This window comes from Salmo salar, chromosome ssa16 (genome assembly GCF_905237065.1).
Source record: "Salmo salar chromosome ssa16, Ssal_v3.1, whole genome shotgun sequence".
NCBI lineage: Eukaryota > Metazoa > Chordata > Actinopteri > Salmoniformes > Salmonidae > Salmo > Salmo salar.
In genome coordinates, this window is record NC_059457.1 from 45891744 (window position 1) to 45909244 (window position 17501).

The 17501-nt window shown below is 43.0% G+C and overlaps 1 protein-coding gene and 1 long non-coding RNA gene across 5 annotated transcripts in view; one reads left to right on the plus strand and one right to left on the minus strand.

Moving 5' to 3' along the window:
* LOC106574055 (rab GTPase-activating protein 1-like) overlaps nt 1-17501 on the minus strand; it is a 157792-nt gene that overhangs the window by 67976 nt on the left and 72315 nt on the right. The window contains exon 1 of one of the 4 annotated variants that reach the window (XM_045697321.1): nt 9409-9427. The exons of the other annotated variants lie outside the window; for them this stretch is intronic. The gene's annotated coding sequence lies outside the window, so the exon portion shown is untranslated. Of the gene's footprint in view, nt 1-9408; nt 9428-17501 lie in introns of those variants that run through there. 4 annotated transcript variants of the gene reach the window in all.
* On the plus strand, nt 372-17095 carry LOC123727842 (uncharacterized). The gene is made up of 3 exons (XR_006759772.1): nt 372-458; nt 13169-13296; nt 17021-17095. It is a non-coding gene; the product is annotated as an uncharacterized lncRNA (long non-coding RNA).

A 17501-nucleotide genomic window follows, 5' to 3' on the forward strand; every position in this document is an offset into this window, starting at 1 on the left:
TCCATGCCCTGATGAATTGAAGCTGTACTGAAGAGAAAGGTGGGGGGCTTTATACAGCCGTATAAAGCTGTATTCTAAAACATATAACAGCTCATACATGTATATAAAGCATTATACGGTACCGTCAGATTTTAAGTAATGTGTTGCTCAAATATCATACTGAAATAACATATGTGCAACAGCAGTGTCCGTCTCATAGAGGACTGGGTTAGAACACACTACTATGACATAGGCCTTGTTTTGTTATGATTCTATCCGGCTAATACTAATTGAATGTGCGTAGCTAGTAGCCAATAGCCTAAGAACAGCTTAGGGAGCAACGGATTCATTTAAGGCAGCAAACAACAGACCGTTGAAGGGTTTGACTGTGGCTGCTGCTGCCAGCTTGGCACATGACAACCTGTAATGCTTAACGAGATTGGAAACGAGGAGGTGGTATGACACACGACGCATTATGGGTGGGTTGGAACTAACCGTTTTATATTCGTCCGTTACTAGAGCAAAAGCCATGGATGTTTCTTAGTGCAATGTGTCTTGGCATTTCTTGAGAGTATGAAGATAATAGAGTATAACAATACCATAGATACCAGCATGAACATGTACACACATACTCTCTGAACAATCCCCCCCTTCCACACCACTCTAACCAGTCTAATAATTAAACAAAGCGCAGTACCATGGCAACATCAATCTGGGTCTGTAGGAATCTCGTTGACAGGGACAGTTGTAAACAGTTTGATTAAATTAACGGCACGTCACTACTAATTTAAGGCGCCATTAGTCACCTAAAGCCAGTAAATAAGGCTAGGTCTCCTCTCTACTTCTTCAGATGAGCCAGTTCTCTGATACAATGTCCTTGGCGTCTCTGCTCCGTGCCACTAGCTTGTTGTCACACTGCACTCAAAGAAAGGAACAGAGATGAAAGGGAGAGGCAGAATGTATGAGCAAGGATTTGGGTGCGTGTGCAATGGTCAATGACATTGGCAATGTGTGTTTGTCTGCGTATGTACAGTGGAGTCGACATTATTGCCACCCTTGATAAAGATGAGCAATAATGACTGCATAAAATAAACCCATTTAAATACTGAGCTATATTGTACACTCAATAAAATGGGGGAAATTATATTATTCTACACTAACACAATTGCTCAAAGAAAGATTTTGTTTAACAAGTAATATTTTTTTCTCTCAAAAAGGTAGGGGTAAAAATTGACAGCCCTAAAGATTATTATAAATAGATAAATGTTTAGTATTTGGTCCCATATTCCTAGCACGCAATGACTACCATCAAGCTTGTAACTATACAAACTTGCTGGACGCATTTGCAGTTCGTTTTGGCTGTGTTTTAGATTATTTTGTGCCGAATAGAAATGAATGTTAAATAATGTATTGTATTTTTGGGAGTCACTTATATTATAAATAAGAATGTTTCTAAACACAATCTACATGAATGTGGATGCTACCATGATTACGGATAATCCTGAATTAATCATGAATAATGATGAGTGAGAAAATGACAGTGGGTCAAAAGGTAATAACCCAAGACATTACTAATAACAGGGGAGGTATGATATTTGACACTTACCTTCTCACTCATCATTATTCATTCAGGATTATGTGCAATAATGGTAGCATCCACATTACTGTAAAAGTAATATCGGACAGCGCATTCAAGTTTTGACTACTATATTTATAAGAATCTTTAAAAAGGTGTCAATAATTTTGACCACTACCTTATTGAGAAGAATTGTTGTTCAACAAAATCTCTTTATTTGAGCAATAAAATAATTTCCCCATTTTATTGAGCATACAATACAGCCCAGTATTTGAATGTTGTATTTTATACAGTCATTATTGCTCATCTTTAGCAAGGGTGTCAATTTTGGAACCCACCATATATGTGAAATGTGGGCATGCGTGTGTATTCTTTATCATTTCAAAAGAGGGGGCTATTTTTCTTGTGTGGTGGAACAGACTAGGGCTGTTGCGGTGACTGTATTACCGCCACAGCAGCGGTCACGGCAGTTAGCAAGTTTGGTAGGCTACTAATGACCAGCAGCAGCATCTGAGCTTGGAGAAGCCTAATCACTGTGACAAAACAGTCACATGGAATTTGACTTCCTTCATGACTCTGGTACTCAGCCCTCTATTGTCCCGCTAATCACTCTGATATCAATACAAATGAAATAGAAAGTCTAATGAAAACACACATTACTATAGGCTATGCAATAGCGCGAGAAAACAAAGTGATGGGCTCTACTAAAAAGAGGAGGATCCCATCAGCTTTCTATAGGCTAGGCCTACTATATTTATTTCTCAACTTTCCTAATATTAAGCACATTGCTTATATTTACAACAGGACAATAGCCTACCTGGCTGGCATGAAATGAACCACGTGAAAAGCGTCCTCCAATCTTTATTTAAGTGCATAGATTACATAATTTTTTTCCGCTGCCAGGTGCACAATAATAGTCCATTCTAAATCAAAACAAATCTCACACATATTTTATTTATTATATGTAAAGACAAGATTAAATCAAGAATAGTCTGATGGGTGACAATATTAGCCTTTACTTAATGCAACCAAATACTAATTGAGTGTATGTAAACTTCTGACCCACTGGGAATGTGATGAAAGAAATAAAAGCTGAAATAAATCATTCTCAATACTATTACTCTGACATTTCACATTCTTAAAATGAAGTGGTGATCCTAGCTGACCTAAGACAGGGAATTTTTACTAGGATTAAATGTCAGGAATTGTGAAAAACCGAGTTTAAATGTATTTCGCTAAGGTGTATGTAAACTTCTGACTTCAAATGTATATTATGAATGATGCCCAGCATAAGAAACAAAGCCTTTTTTTGCGACTTTTTCGAATCATAGTCGCACACCTCATGTAGCCCATAGGCCTATATGTTTTAATAAGGTTTGTATCACAATTAAAGTCACCAAATAACTTCTTAAAATGAAGCACATTAATCGCTTTACAAGGGGTGTAGAGCCTAACTGGCATACATAAGCAGCGTGGGAGTTTCACGTTTGGGGAAGACAATTTACACCATTAAAACCCACCTTTATAATAAAAGCAGTACGTGCATAATTGCATTTGCGGTAACTTTTGATAATGGTGTTTTCCACTAATTGAATATTTGCACTTATAGCTTTCTACCATGTGCGCATTGCTGTGCTTATAATGTTAAGAAATAGCCTAATAGTTTATCAACATTTTAAACGAAACGTTCAGATCTGTTGTGTCAGCTACATTGCATCCCTCAACTGTCCAAGACTATGTTAGGAATATGTATTTCTCGCACAGAATAGGTTAACATTTGTACTATGGGGGACAGTAGAATGACATAGGCTAGTGCTTTTGCTGTTCATTAGGCCTACACAAGTTTTCCAATGCAGATGTTTAACCATGTGGTGTGTGTGTGTATATGTTTTGAAGATATAAAATCATGACGTCTGGTCTCATGCCCTGACATTTTATTGAAGTTTGTGGTAAATGAGTATTAGTGACTTATTCTTGAGTAACAGTTCTAAAACAGTGTTTGTCAACTCGTCGGTTGGCTGACGAAAAGTAACTGTGGACAGTTCTTCCAATATGCAACTTGGAATTGGATAAGGACGCATGCAGTTGGGTCCCCGATGCGTCTGTCTTCACTTGAAGCCTGTGAGAAAGACCCAATCACGTGATCGAGCGCACAGAACTCAGGGAGAAGGGCACAACGGCCACTGGCCGCAAAAGGCATTGATTTTTTTAGGGTGCACTACGGCCACACAAAGGGGATGCCGCCGTGAAATTCTATGCATCATCAAGTGCTTGTCAAATTGTGAATGAGAGACTGATGTATTGTGTACAGCCTGCGCAAAAAAACAAAGCAAAGATCATGACTTTCAAGCTACTTTTTTCAAATCATCATTAGAATCTCATCATGCAGCCTTACAATGTATTAAACATCAAAACATATAGCGCAACGTTAGTAGAACTAAAGTCATTAATATATATTAATATTAATATCTCTAAATTAAGCATAAAGGAATACCTAGTTCTCAACACAGAATAGCCGTATGTGCGCACTCCCTCAAATCGTTTGGAGAAAATATCCTTTCTATTTTATTCAGCTTAGTTCAATTGTATTCTTCATACTATAAAATAATACCACGGAATTCTAAGCAAATCTTGTCTGCTAAATGAACTAGTGTAGCCTACAGCCATTTGACATAGCCAGATCAAGACAACAACAGAGTATTCTATTCTGTTCTTCTGAAATAGACTACATTTTCTTCATATCATGCTTCTTTAGACTGGTCTAAAATAAATAATGGGATTTATTGTGAAGGTGTAGGCTATATGACATGGATTTAGTAGACGTTTTAAAATGTAGATGTTCCAAAAGGTCTGCACCAGTGGCTTGTGTGGAAGACAGGAGATGCTACATGTGTTTATGTTAATTAACAGTCAATTACCGTGAGACCGACAGTTATTTGCTTGATAATCACAGGCTGACGGAATTTGGTGACCGCCACAACCCTACTCCAGACCCACTATCATCATTAAGCATGCTGTATTACTGTACTGGATGGTGACAGTAGGAACATTATGTGGGCATGGGGTGATCTAGATTTACCAGGGTCTCAAAGACCATCCTCTCCAATACAATCTTATCATAAAGAAACCATTCAAGAATCTCTCTCTCTCCACACACACACCCTTCCACTCCCTCATCATAACATGTGATGGAAACATTGTCCCACCAGGTCAGAATCCCCATGAACCACAGCATGTTATGATACATAATATAATACATATGTAGGGATTCAATAAAACAACTGAAGCAGGATAAGGTCAGAGTATAGTGTAGTGTGTGTGTAATGCAGTCTTGCTAGTCCCCCGGCTCTCTTTGGAGTGACTGTCTGGAGATAAAAGGGAGTGTGTGTGGGGGGGGGGGGAAATCAGTGAAAGAAAAACAGAAAGAGAAACAAAAAGGAGAGAGTTATTCTAATTGCAGCTTGGGGGCCTGTTGGCAGACAAGGCATTACTCTTCCCCGCGAGCAACACAGGCAGGTAACCCATTTAGCACCCCAAAATAAAGTGCTGATTTTGCCAAGTCAAGCTAACACTCCCACACCCATCGCCTCATTCCCTAACAAGCTCACTCTGCAACCAGAGCTGGTGGTAACTAAGTCACTCAGGTGCAAACCTCGAATGCCGCTCACACCTCGGGCAAGATGCACCGGGGAATTGGGCACTACACAGCCGGGTATACTGAGGTCAGCACCAGTAACTGGAGATGCTGATACTAATAATGCTTGAAAAAGGTGTTATACACCAGATAAAGGCTGGAAATTATACTCAACTCAAACACCATTACACTGCATTAAATAAATACGAGTCAAATGCTGCCCTGAGGAGGGCTGGGTTGTGTGTCTGGAAAGAACAGTCATCTAAGCTGCAATCCAGGCACAGTCACTAGTTAATAGTGCAATGGATCGGATCTTGCTCTGCCCCACTGTCTAGCCATCGCTCTTTTACTCAATTTGTCCTTCTCTCTCTTTCTGTGTGAAAGAAAATGGATCTCATCTGTGGCGCGGTGTCGTAAAGCCCATGGTTCCTGACAAATAGGCTCCATAAATAAGCAGAGGGAGCAGGGGGAATCCAAATGGTCATTTAGTCACAAACATCTGTGAAGGAAGCCTGCCTCAGGCAAACAAGCGAAGAAGAATCAGAGCGGGGGGGGGGGGGGGTCAATATGCGATGCCGTCTGTCCTCTCACTGTCATTCATTTTACTGCCGTAATTACTAAACCTAATTCGAAGCTAGTCTGACTTGGAGTTTTCTATACGGGTTGACGGATCAAGCCCAGCTGTTTGTGTTGGCCAAGGCCAAGTCAACAAGCTACTGCTGGACCCTGTCAGAACAGAAAGACAAAACCGATGACCTTCAAGCCCATTGATCTGAGGTGTGCTCACCTCTGTGGCACACCGGTGGATCACTTAAAGCCCTGCTGGAAGGTTCCACACAGGCTGGTTGTGGATCTGTGTTGCTATGCTATCGTCTGGTCTAAAGCAGTGTTGCCCAATCCATTTCTCTGGAAAACTGTTGCAGTTATTGCACGATTGTTCTATTCCAGCACGTGTGTTTCCGCTAAGCAAAGGCTTGATGATTGGTTGACTAGGTGAATCAGGTGTTCTAGTGCTGGTATCAAACAAAAAAGTCCAACGGCTGTTGTCAAACTGTTGAATAGGTACTCCTCAGAATAATTCGGGGATTATTTACTTGACCATGAACAAGCTTACATCTGGCCACACGGGACCATCAAAGCCTTGGTCGATCAGACCCTTAAACCAGGTTTATGTAATGAAGGTTTCAGACGCCCCTGCTGGGGTGCAGTGATGCTTCTCTAAACCTCAGAACTGGGGCTGCGTGTAGACAGACGCAGACAGGAGAGGAAGCAGTCAGAGCCCATTAAGCCCAACCTGACAGCCAGTCCAATCAGTGTGGAGCGAGATCCCGGCTGACAAGTGATGCTAGCATCCTGTCGAGAGACTCAGAGATAGCCACAGTAAGCCAGACAGCTAGCTGCATTGTGCTTATGGAGACAGATCCCCCTACTCTGGGCTGACGTGGGTGCACTGCACATTAGACACAGCAAAAGTTGATCCAAAAGTTCCTGGGTAGCCAGCTGAGTATTAAGAAATATGTGCATCCAGTTATCAGACAAGTTGCAATGAGCAAGTGTGACTAACTTGTCCTGCCCATTGGTGAACGCTTTGGAACGAAATGGCCTGGCACAATACTGATGGGTGCAGTTAGGTATCCCCCGCCCAACATATGTTCCACTTAACACACAAAGCATGCTTCTAGAACTTTTCAGAAAGTTCTCAGTACTGTTGTATCGAATAGAACATTGCCGGGAGTCTCTTGTAGCCTGGTCGAGGACGAGAGTATGACTGAGGCAGACAGATGGGCATGTCTTCACCCATCCTCACACCCGGCTGAGTGGAACAGCCCTGTCACCAGCAGACCACCCTGCTGTGGCATGACCCAGATCGCAGGGGGATGCCAAAGTGCTCATCACAACCACCCCCCCGATTGAGAGCGAGCAAAGGCGGTGTAGTGCACCATGCTGGAGAGCAGCGCCTCAGATGAACAGGCAGCATGGTGTCAGAGAGCATCTCTGTCTGGGGACTAAACCTTGGCACGTCTCCAGGGAAAGTTCTCCTGGGTCAGAATCTGAAAGGAGTGGTTGGATTGGAAACAGCCATGGAAGTCATGAGGTACAGTCAAATGCATTACCATCACAATGTGTGGCACAGCCAGGAGTTAGAACGTTAATATCAAGTGTCTATGTTCTCCAATTCTCACTTATTTACTCCCATCCCCTCAGTTCATCAACTGTCCCTTTAGGGGTTGTCTCTCAAAAAAGGTGTGAAACGAAGGTGTCCCATTTTCTTTCCCCACTACAAAGGCTGGCAACGCTGATATCACACTGGGCAAAAACTTTCCACGTCATTTAACCAAAAACATTAAATGTGATGACGCTGAATGAACCAGAAAAAGGGATTGGACTTGAAAAAAAGCCCATCAACGCAAGGGAATTGTTTTTTTCACTAAACTTAACCCAATTAAAAAATATATATTTAACATTAAATTCAACCAAATGTACAGTACCAGTCAAAAGTTTGGACATACATACTCATTGAAGGGTTTTTCTTTATTTTGACTATTTTCTACATTGTAGAGAAATACTGAAGACATCAAAACTATGAAATAACACATATTGAATCATGTAGTAACCAAAAGTGTTAGACATATCAAAATATATTTTATATTTGAGATTCTTCAAAATAGCCACCCTTTGCCTTGATGACAGCTTTGCACACTCTTGGCATTCTCTCAACCAGCTTCATGAGGAATGCTGTTCCAACAGTCTTGAAAGAGTTCTCACATATGCTGAGGACTTGTTGGCTGCTTTTCCAACTCATCTTAATTGGGTTGAGGTTGGGTGATTGTGGATGCCAGGTCATCTGATGCAGCACTCCATCACTCTATTTGGTCAAATAGCCTTTACACAGCCTGGAGGTGTGTTGGGTCATTGTCCTGTTGAAAAACAAAATGATAGTGGGACTAAGTGCAAACCAGATGGGATGGCGTATCGCTGCAGATTGCTGTGGTAGCCATAACGGTTAAGTTCGCCTAAATAAATCACAGACAGTGTCACCAGCAAAGCACCCCCACACCATCACACCTCCTCCTCCATGCTTCATGGTGGGAACCACACATGCAGAGATCATCCGTTCACCTACTCCGCGTCTCACAAAGACACGGCGGTTGGAACCAAAAACCTCAAACTTGGACTCGTCAGACCTAAGGACACATTTCTATTGTCCATTGATCGTGTTTCTTGGACCAAGCCAGTCTCCTCTTCTTATTGGTGTCCTTTAGTAGTGGTTTCTTTGAAGCAATTCTACCATGAAGGCCTAAGTCACACAGTCTCCTCTGAACAGTTGATGTTGAGATGTGTCTGTTACTTGAACTCTGTGAACCATTTATATGGTCTGCAATCCGAGGTGCTCTAATGAACTTATCCTCTGCAGCATAGTTAACTAAGGGTCTTCCTTTCCTGTGGCGGTCCTCATGGAGAGCCAGTTTCTTCATAGCGCTTGATGGGTTTTTGCGACTGCACTTGAAGAGTTCTTGAAATGTTCTGGATTGACTGAGCTTCATGTCTTAAAGTAACAATGGACTGTCATTTCTCTTTGCTTATTGGAGCTGTTCTTGCCATAACATGGACTTGGTATTTTATCAAATAGGGCTATCTTCTGTATACCACCTCTACCATGTCACAACACAACTGATTGGCTCAAACGCATTAACAAAATAAATTCCACAAAATTAACAAGGCCCACCTGTTCATTGAAATGCATTCCAGTTGACTACCTCATGAAGCTGGTTGAGAGAATGCCAAGGGTGTGCAAAGCTGTCATCAAGGCAAAGTGTGGTTACTATGATGAATAACAAATATATTTTGATTTGTTTAAAACTTTTTTGATTACTACATGATTCCAAATGTGTTATTTCATAGTTTTGATGTCTTCCCTATTATTCTACAATGTAGAAAATAGTAAAAATAAAATAAAAACACTGGAATAAGTAGATGTTCTAACGTTTGACTGGTAATGTATAACTTAATGAGCTGGATTGCTTGTCTTTTTGTTTGCGCTCATTATCATAATTTGCTAGCAGCTTCTATGGAAATTCTCTAGTACTTGTGCTAAGTTTGTTAGCATTCTGGTAATAGACGCCCAATGGGCTTTTTTGCACTTTTAGGGCCCACTTGTGTACTAAGCCGGTAATACCGTTAATCTTGGGATGAGATATCGCCCAACCCTAGCTCTTACCTCTGGCCAAACATCTGTGGAGGAGACCTGGAGCGAGGCTCCCACTGTTTATAGAGAGAGAGAGAGAGAGAGAGAGAGAGAGAGAGAGAGAGAGAGAGACCGAGAGAAGAGTAGAGCCAGGTGACTGACAGAAGGAATATTACTGGGCCTATTTCTTCCCTGGGTAAAATCTAACACTCAAAGCAACCCATAATTAAAATTGACAAAGTTACATTAGCATGATCACACAGTCCAACCTTACACAGAGGACCAAACAAATAAAAGGTGAGGGGGAGAAGTGGGTGAGAGAAGGGGAAAGAGGGGAGAGTGGGAAGGAAAGGTGGGGTGGGGTGCCTTTTAAGCCTTGCCAGAGTAGAGACAGATTAATCTTGTTCATGAATTATGCATGTGTGGCGCTGTGTGTGATCGTGCTGAAGGCCTGTTATTAAGTGTGTCGTGGGGAGAAAACATAGTGCATCTACAGACCTCACAAGCAACCGTCTTGAACAGCATTGAGAGAGAGACGGTTTCCATTCTTCAATTCTTGGTACTCTGGGCAGTGGCTAAAGAGATGTTGTGACTTAAGTGACAAACCAGACGGCAACACGTGACATCCCCCATATTCTGCTGATATTCAGACGATGGCATTCCGTTTTTAAAATCAGTCCCTCAGTGACTTTTGTCCTATTGTCATGGCCAGGAATTTTGGGTGATTTTGCAGGCCCATTCCAAGTGGAGTGCACTTGGCGCCGACTCCTCAGAGTGATGCATGGTGCTAGAGCAGGATAGGAATGTGGCCAGACTGGTGGTACGGGGCACCAGATAAAGTGCACCCCCCCAGGCACCTGACATTTCTACAGTTGTGTTTATACCAGAGGACATGGGTTGTGTCCATTTCTCCGTAGCCACAAAGTCTGATTCCACAGCCACAAGAATGACATCATTACATTTTTAAAGAGACAGTGCACACTTTTGTAAAATAAGAGATTGCTTCTTCTATGCAAATTTCTTTGATCAGTAAAATAAAATGTAATCCTAGCAGTTGCCAATAAAATAAGTCCTAAATGGATTGTCATCTGTATACATGGCTGTCTTCAAAAATGATATGTCATTTTCTTTTAAACAGAGCAGTAGCTAAGTTTATCTGTCTGGATCAAGTGCCATTCTGCCACTAAACTAATACACTTTTTTTTTGTGGTATCATTTTGGTATCAAGTATCATGATGTTATCGAAGTCAAAATGATGATATCGTCACAACATTACCTCCAGTACAGACACACACAGTGAAGGTTTCAAAGCACGTTCGACAAGGAAGTCCGAGGGAGACCCTGCTGTGCTGAAGTAGTTTTCTTATTATTACAGCACTAACACATGAAAAATCATAAAATCAGACAGACATGGGCAATATTATTTTCAAAAGCACACAATTATTTACCTACAGTAAGAAAAGCCATAATAGCAGTTAATAAACTAAGAAAATATTTTCAAAAAAAATCACTAGATGCAATTATTTGAAGCGTCTGAAAAAAACATGAATATTCATATCCGTATCAATGTCAGTATCTTAGAAGAATCTAATAGGCCACGTTAAAATCCAACAGCAGCAAAGAGGACCTGAAGGAACGTGGTCTGGACTCTGTACAGGAGGGTCATTGTGTCAGAGACGCTGTAGAAGGAAAGGGGGATACCTAGTCAGTTGTACAACTGAATGCCTTCAACTGAAATGTGTCTTCTGCATTTTACCCTGTTAACTCTGATTCAGAGAGGTGTGGGGGTTGCCTTAATCGACATCCACGTCATCGGCACCCAAGGAACAGTGGGTTAACTGCCTTGCTCAGGTGCAGAACGACAGATTTTTACCTTATCAGCTCTGGGATTTGATCAAGCGACCTTTCGAAGGAGCTCCTGCCTTGTGGTCCAAGTCAATGACTGTGACCATTCATTCCTATGTCAAGACTAAATAGCGCAATGAAGAAGTTGGTAAAGATGGCGACCAATCGGGACCTAACATGCGCAGTTTGAGCTTCTCCAGGAAGTCCAGCCAACTCAGTGCTACCCCCTCTCATTGAGTAACTCAAGTTGAAGGCTGACCGGGGTACTGCAGGCTGCCATTCTCATCTCAATTATCCCTTATAAACTTCTTCTGTGTGTGATTTTAAAATAATCGATTCAAGGACATACAGTGCCTTCGAAAAGTATTCAGACCCCTTGACCTTTTCTGCATTTTGTTACGTTACAGCCTTATTCTAAAAGTGCAGAAAAAAAGGTACAGAATCAATCCCCACACAATACCCCATTATGACAAAGAAAAAACAGTTTTAATAAATAAAAAACACACCTTATTTAATTAAGTATTTAGACCCTTCGCTATGAGACTCGAAATTGAGCTCAGGAGCATCCTGTTTCCATTGATCATCCTTGAGATGTTTCTACAACTTGAGTCCACCTGTCATGTGGTAAATTCAATTGATTGGACATGATCTGTCAACTGTGGGATCTGTCTATATAATGTCCCACAGTTGACAGTGCATGTCAGAGCAAAAAACATTTTCACTCTGACAGAGCTCCAGAGTTCCTCTGTGGAGATTGGAGAACCTTACGGAAGGACAACCATGAATGGAGCACTCCACCATTCAAGCCTTTATTGTAGAGTGGCTAGACGGAAGCCACTCCTCAGTAAAAGGCACATGACAGCCTGCTTGGAATTTGCCAAAAGACACCTAAAGAACTGTCAGACCATCAGAAACAACATTCTCTGGTCTGATGAAACCAAGATTGAACTCTTTGGCCTGAATGCCAAGCGTCATGTCTGGAGGAAGCCTGGCACCATACCTACGGTGAAGCACGTTGGAGAGAGCATCATGCTGTGGGGATGTTCTTCAGCGGCAGGGATTGGGAGACTAGTCAGGATCGAGGCAAAGATGAACGGAGCAAAGTACAGAGAGATCTTTGATGAAAACCTGCTCCAGAGCGCTCAGGGACCTCAGACTGGAGCAAATGTTCACCTCACAACAGGACAACGACCCTGCCAGAAGCCAGACTTGAACATTACTGGAGAGACCTGAAAATAGCTGTGCAGCGACGCTCCCCATCCAACCTGACAGAGCTTGAGAGGATCTGCAGAGAAGAATGGGAGAAACTCCCCAGATACAGGTGTGCCAAGCTTGAAGCGTCATAAGACTTGAGGCTGTAATCGTTGCCAAAGGTGCTTCAACAATGTACTGAGTAAAGGCTCTAAATACTTACGTAAATGTGGACCCGACCAAGAGGGAAAAGTTTGTATTTTGGACCCGGACCCGCTCAGGACCCGGGTCGGGTCTCAGATAGACCTCTAGTTTGTATCATTGTGGTAGAAAGAGCAACTAGAGTCAGAGCAGATTAAAGACCAGGGTTGAGCATCATGTCCAAACAAACTCTTATCAAAGTCTTTCCTGCTGAGCCCTTCATAAGAGACTGCTACAGTATATAAGCCCTTCCCCACTCCACCTCCCAGTAGCAGGCTCCAGACACTCTGTGCACTGTACCTGTTAGTAGAAGGTACATCTGTATGGATGTTCAAGATAGGACTGGACGACATTCTAAATGGCCGTTTAACGCTCTCCACTCCATTGTAGCTTTCTTGGAGTTATATTTACTGTGTATTGCAGACAAACATCCTCCAAATAAATGCATCCATGAATGAATAACAACCCAGCTATTTCTGAGCGGCACAAATACCCATGTTAATTGCGCCCTATTTTTAAACTTCAAATAAACTCTCAAAAACCTCTTTCCTTGCAGAGTTGCCAAAGCTACCCTAATTCAATGAAGTCTTGGGCTGCTGTAAGGAAGAGCTGGAGACCATGCTGAAACGTCGCTGGAGACAGAACGCTGAACCATTAATTCTCCATATTACACATATACAGTAGGTATGTACATGTACACACACAAATACAAAGTACACCCACGCACAGTATGACACAAACACAGATGCAAGCATACCATTTTCAGGGGGAATCAATTGGCTATTTGTAAATATGGTATTGAACCTGAACTGACCCTGTATCTAGGTAGCTTACTTACTCTTATTTATATTTCTCATGTGGTTTTGTTCCACATTATTTTATAGTACTACTGATATTCATGGATGGAAACTGACCACAACCACATTCAATGATCAACACCTACTTCAAAAGGCAATCTGAAAGAATAATCCACAGCCCTGACCCAGCTCCAGGTGGAGTGGGCTTTGGTGACTAGACACACACGGCAGCCTTTGGTATAATTGTAGAGATAAAGTGGAGATCATCCTCTGCTACCTCTCCTTTCTCTGTGACCTCCTTTCTCTGTGACCTCCTTTCTGTGCTGGGTGTCATTAGGTGGGAAATGAGTTCCTAAAATAACATTTTAAAAACGTGTGTATTCCAAATGGCACCTTATTCCCTATGTAGTGCATTTGACCAGGGACAATGGTCAAAACTAGTGCACTATATAGGGAATAAGGTGCCATTAGGGATGCACCCACAGGCTCCATTTAACCCGTCATGGCACAGCCCCAGTTGTGACCAAACCAAAGACTACACTGACTGTCGTCTGCAAAGAAAAAGGTGTTTTCGTGCTCAAACAACGAGAGTAGAGATGCAGCCTAGAATTATACAATTAGAAACACATGCGAATTATGCACACGTTAGGTAGGATCGCATGAACACACACAATCACACGCATCTCCTTGTTTCAGGTACATGTGAGCACTAATATGCATAATGACAAAAGCATTATGCTTAAATTATGTGCTATGCTTAAACACCAAAGGACACAGACACAATTATACTGCAGTAAACAGAATGTGTAGATACTCATTGACTTGCCAAGCCTTATAGGATCTCTATACAAACACCAGGCAGTGAAACCTACAAGAGGAAGATATTGGCGCACACACACACACACACACACACACACACACGCCAAGTCCAAAAGAGGAAGATACTGTAAGACAAACACACAATCTGTGCGGCCAGTGCCTGCAGTCATTATTATTGACGTAACACACACACACGCTTGTGCATGTTCAGTTGCCCACACACAAACCATCCTATTATGTGCTCCAAGGCTGCAGTGAAAGTTCTCTCTTCACTAGAGACCAAAGTCTAGACAAACACGCTCTCGCTCTCCCCAGGGGAGGCGGTTACTGCACTCCTCCAAAGCGGCCACTTGTTGGCTGATTAAACGATGCTAAAACTCAGTCAACTCCTTAAAGAGGCGACCACTGAATTTTCACTCTTCCTCCATCCCCTCTCTCGCTCCCTTTCTCTCGCTCCCTTGGGCCTTCATAACCTGTTTGTTCAGCCTCCTAATGACATTAGTTGGTTATTCCATGGCTGGGGGCTATTTCTGGCCCTGGGACACATGATCCCCCTTGGCTGGGCTTTTCACAGGAAAACAATGGCCAGAGAGTCAGATGACGCAAGGCTGGCTGGCTTCTGCTAGGAGAGAGCAGTGTGGGGCTGCAGATAGGGGGAAAACACTGCAGATAGGAAACAGTCACACACTCTTTGCCCACGAAAATATGGAAACGTGGGTCGTGTTCAATGGGTCATATACATTGTTTCTAATTGTTGATTGATGTACCTGTACATACTCAAAATACTGGATGCTACACATACAGTCCAGAACACACGATCCCAAGTACCACGATCCAAACTACCACGATCCCGACCTAACTAATTCCAAAACATTCACGTGTTGATCATCCTCTCTTGGTATCCATGACAACGCAAAGAGAATTTTATCTGAACAAATCAGACAGGGGCTTTGATAGATGTGCTCTGTAGCCCTCATCAAAACGCCATTGCAATGAAACTAATGACATTAACATAACCAATTACACCATTTGTTGTCCTTTCAATTAAATAAAACAGCTCCAAAAAAACTCCCAAGACAACAGTTAAGCTTCTGTATACTAATATACTGCTCAAAAAAATAAAGGGAACACTTAAACAACACAATGTAACTCCAAGTCAATCACACTTCTGTGAAATCAAACTGTCCACTTAGGAAGCAACACTGATTGACAATAAATTTCACATGCTGTTGTGCAAATGGAATAGACAACAGGTGGAAATTATAGGCAATTAGCAAGACACCCCCAATAAAGGAGTGGTTCTGCAGGTGGTGCCCACAGACCACTTCTCAGTTCCTATGCTTCCTGGCTGATGTTTTGGTCACTTTTGAATGCTGGCGGTGCTTTCACTCTGGTGGTAGCATGAGACAGAGTCTACAACCCACGCAAGTTGCTCAGGTAGTGCAGCTCATCCAGGATGGCACATCAATGCGAGCTGTGGCAAGAAGGTTTGCTGTGTCTGTCAGCGTAGTGTCCAGAGCATGGAGGCGCTACCAGGAGACAGGCCAGTACATCAGGAGACGTGGAGGAGGCCGTAGGAGGGCAACAACCTAGCAGCAGGACCACTACCTCCGCCTTTGTGCAAGGAGGAGCAGGAGGAGCACTGCCAGAGCCCTGCAAAATGACCTCCAGCAGGCCACAAATGTGCATGTGTCTGCTCAAACGGTCAGAAACAGACTCCATGAGGGTGGTATGAGGGCCCGACGTCCACAGGTGGGGGTTGTGCTTACAGCCCAACACCGTGCAGGACGTTTGGCATTTGCCAGAGAACACCAAGATTGGCAAATTCGCCACTGGCGCCCTGTGCTCTTCACAGATGAAAGCAGGTTCACACTGAGCACATGTGACAGACGTGACAGAGTCTGGAGACGCCGTGGAGAACGTTCTGCTGCCTGCAACATCCTCCAGCATGACCGGTTTGGCGGTGGGTCAGTCATGGTGTGGGGTGGCATTTCTTTGGGGGGCCGCACAGCCCTCCATGTGCTCGCCAGAGGTAGCCTGACTGCCATTAGGTACCGAGATGAGATCCTCAGACCCCTTGTGAAACCATATGCTGGTGCGGTTGGCCCTGGGTTCCTCCTAATGCAAGACAATGCTAGACCTCATGTGGCTGGAGTGTGTCAGCAGTTCCTGCAAGAGGAAGGCATTGATGCTATGGACTGGCCCGCCCATTCCCCAGACCTGAATCCAATTGAGAACATCTGGGACATCATGTCTCACTCCATCCACCAACGCCACGTTGCACCACAGACTGTCCAGGAGTTGGCGGATGCTTTAGTCCAGGTCTGGGAGGAGATCCCTCAGGAGACCATCCGCCACCTCATCAGGAGCATGCCCAGGCGTTGTAGGGAGGTCATACAGGCACGTGGAGGCCACACACACACAACTGAGCCTCATTTTGACTTGTTTTAAGGACATTACATCAAAGTTGGATTAGCCTGTAGTGTGGTTTTCCACTTTAATTTTGACTGTGACTCCAAATCCAGACCTCCATGGGTTGATAAATTGGATTTCCATTGATTATTTTTGTGTGATTTTGTTGTCAGCACATTCAACTATGTAAACAAAAAAGTATTTAATAAGATTATTTCATTCATTCAGATCTAGGATGTGTTATTTTAGTGTTCCCTTTATTTTTTTGAGCAGTGTATAATACAGTATTTTTCTCTTATCTCCACCATATTACATTTCTCAATCTTTTCCCTCCCTCCTTCCCTCAACATGCCCCCCTCCCTTTTCTCCTCTCCCCCCAGCAGAAGACGAGAACATCTGGAGCTCACCTTCCTCCTTTTCAGCTGGTCTAACAGTGGACACCCGAGAGAGAAGAGGTAGACCACAATGATAAACACTCCTTCACCTCAATCCCCCTGCTCCATTTCTAACCAGTGAACTCACTGTACCTTGTTGTTTTGTGTGGAGAGGGGGAAAAAAAGAGGGGGAGATGAGACTATTCTGTAGAAAAAAGATGGCCGTGTACGCAACATCACACACACAAAACCCATCTCCGAATGATTCTGTATGTGTTGAAGCCATTTTGTAGTGAGTATTATATTATGGAGGTGTGGCAAAAGGATACAGCTCTAATGCTAACCTGGACAGGACAGCTGTGTTTAAGCGCGTGTGTGTGTGTGTGTGTGTGTGTGTGTGTGTGTGTGTGTGTGTGTGTGTGTGTGTGTGTGTGTGCTCTTGTGAGAATACATTTAGAAAACAGCTCTTTTCAAGCCAATCTGGGAG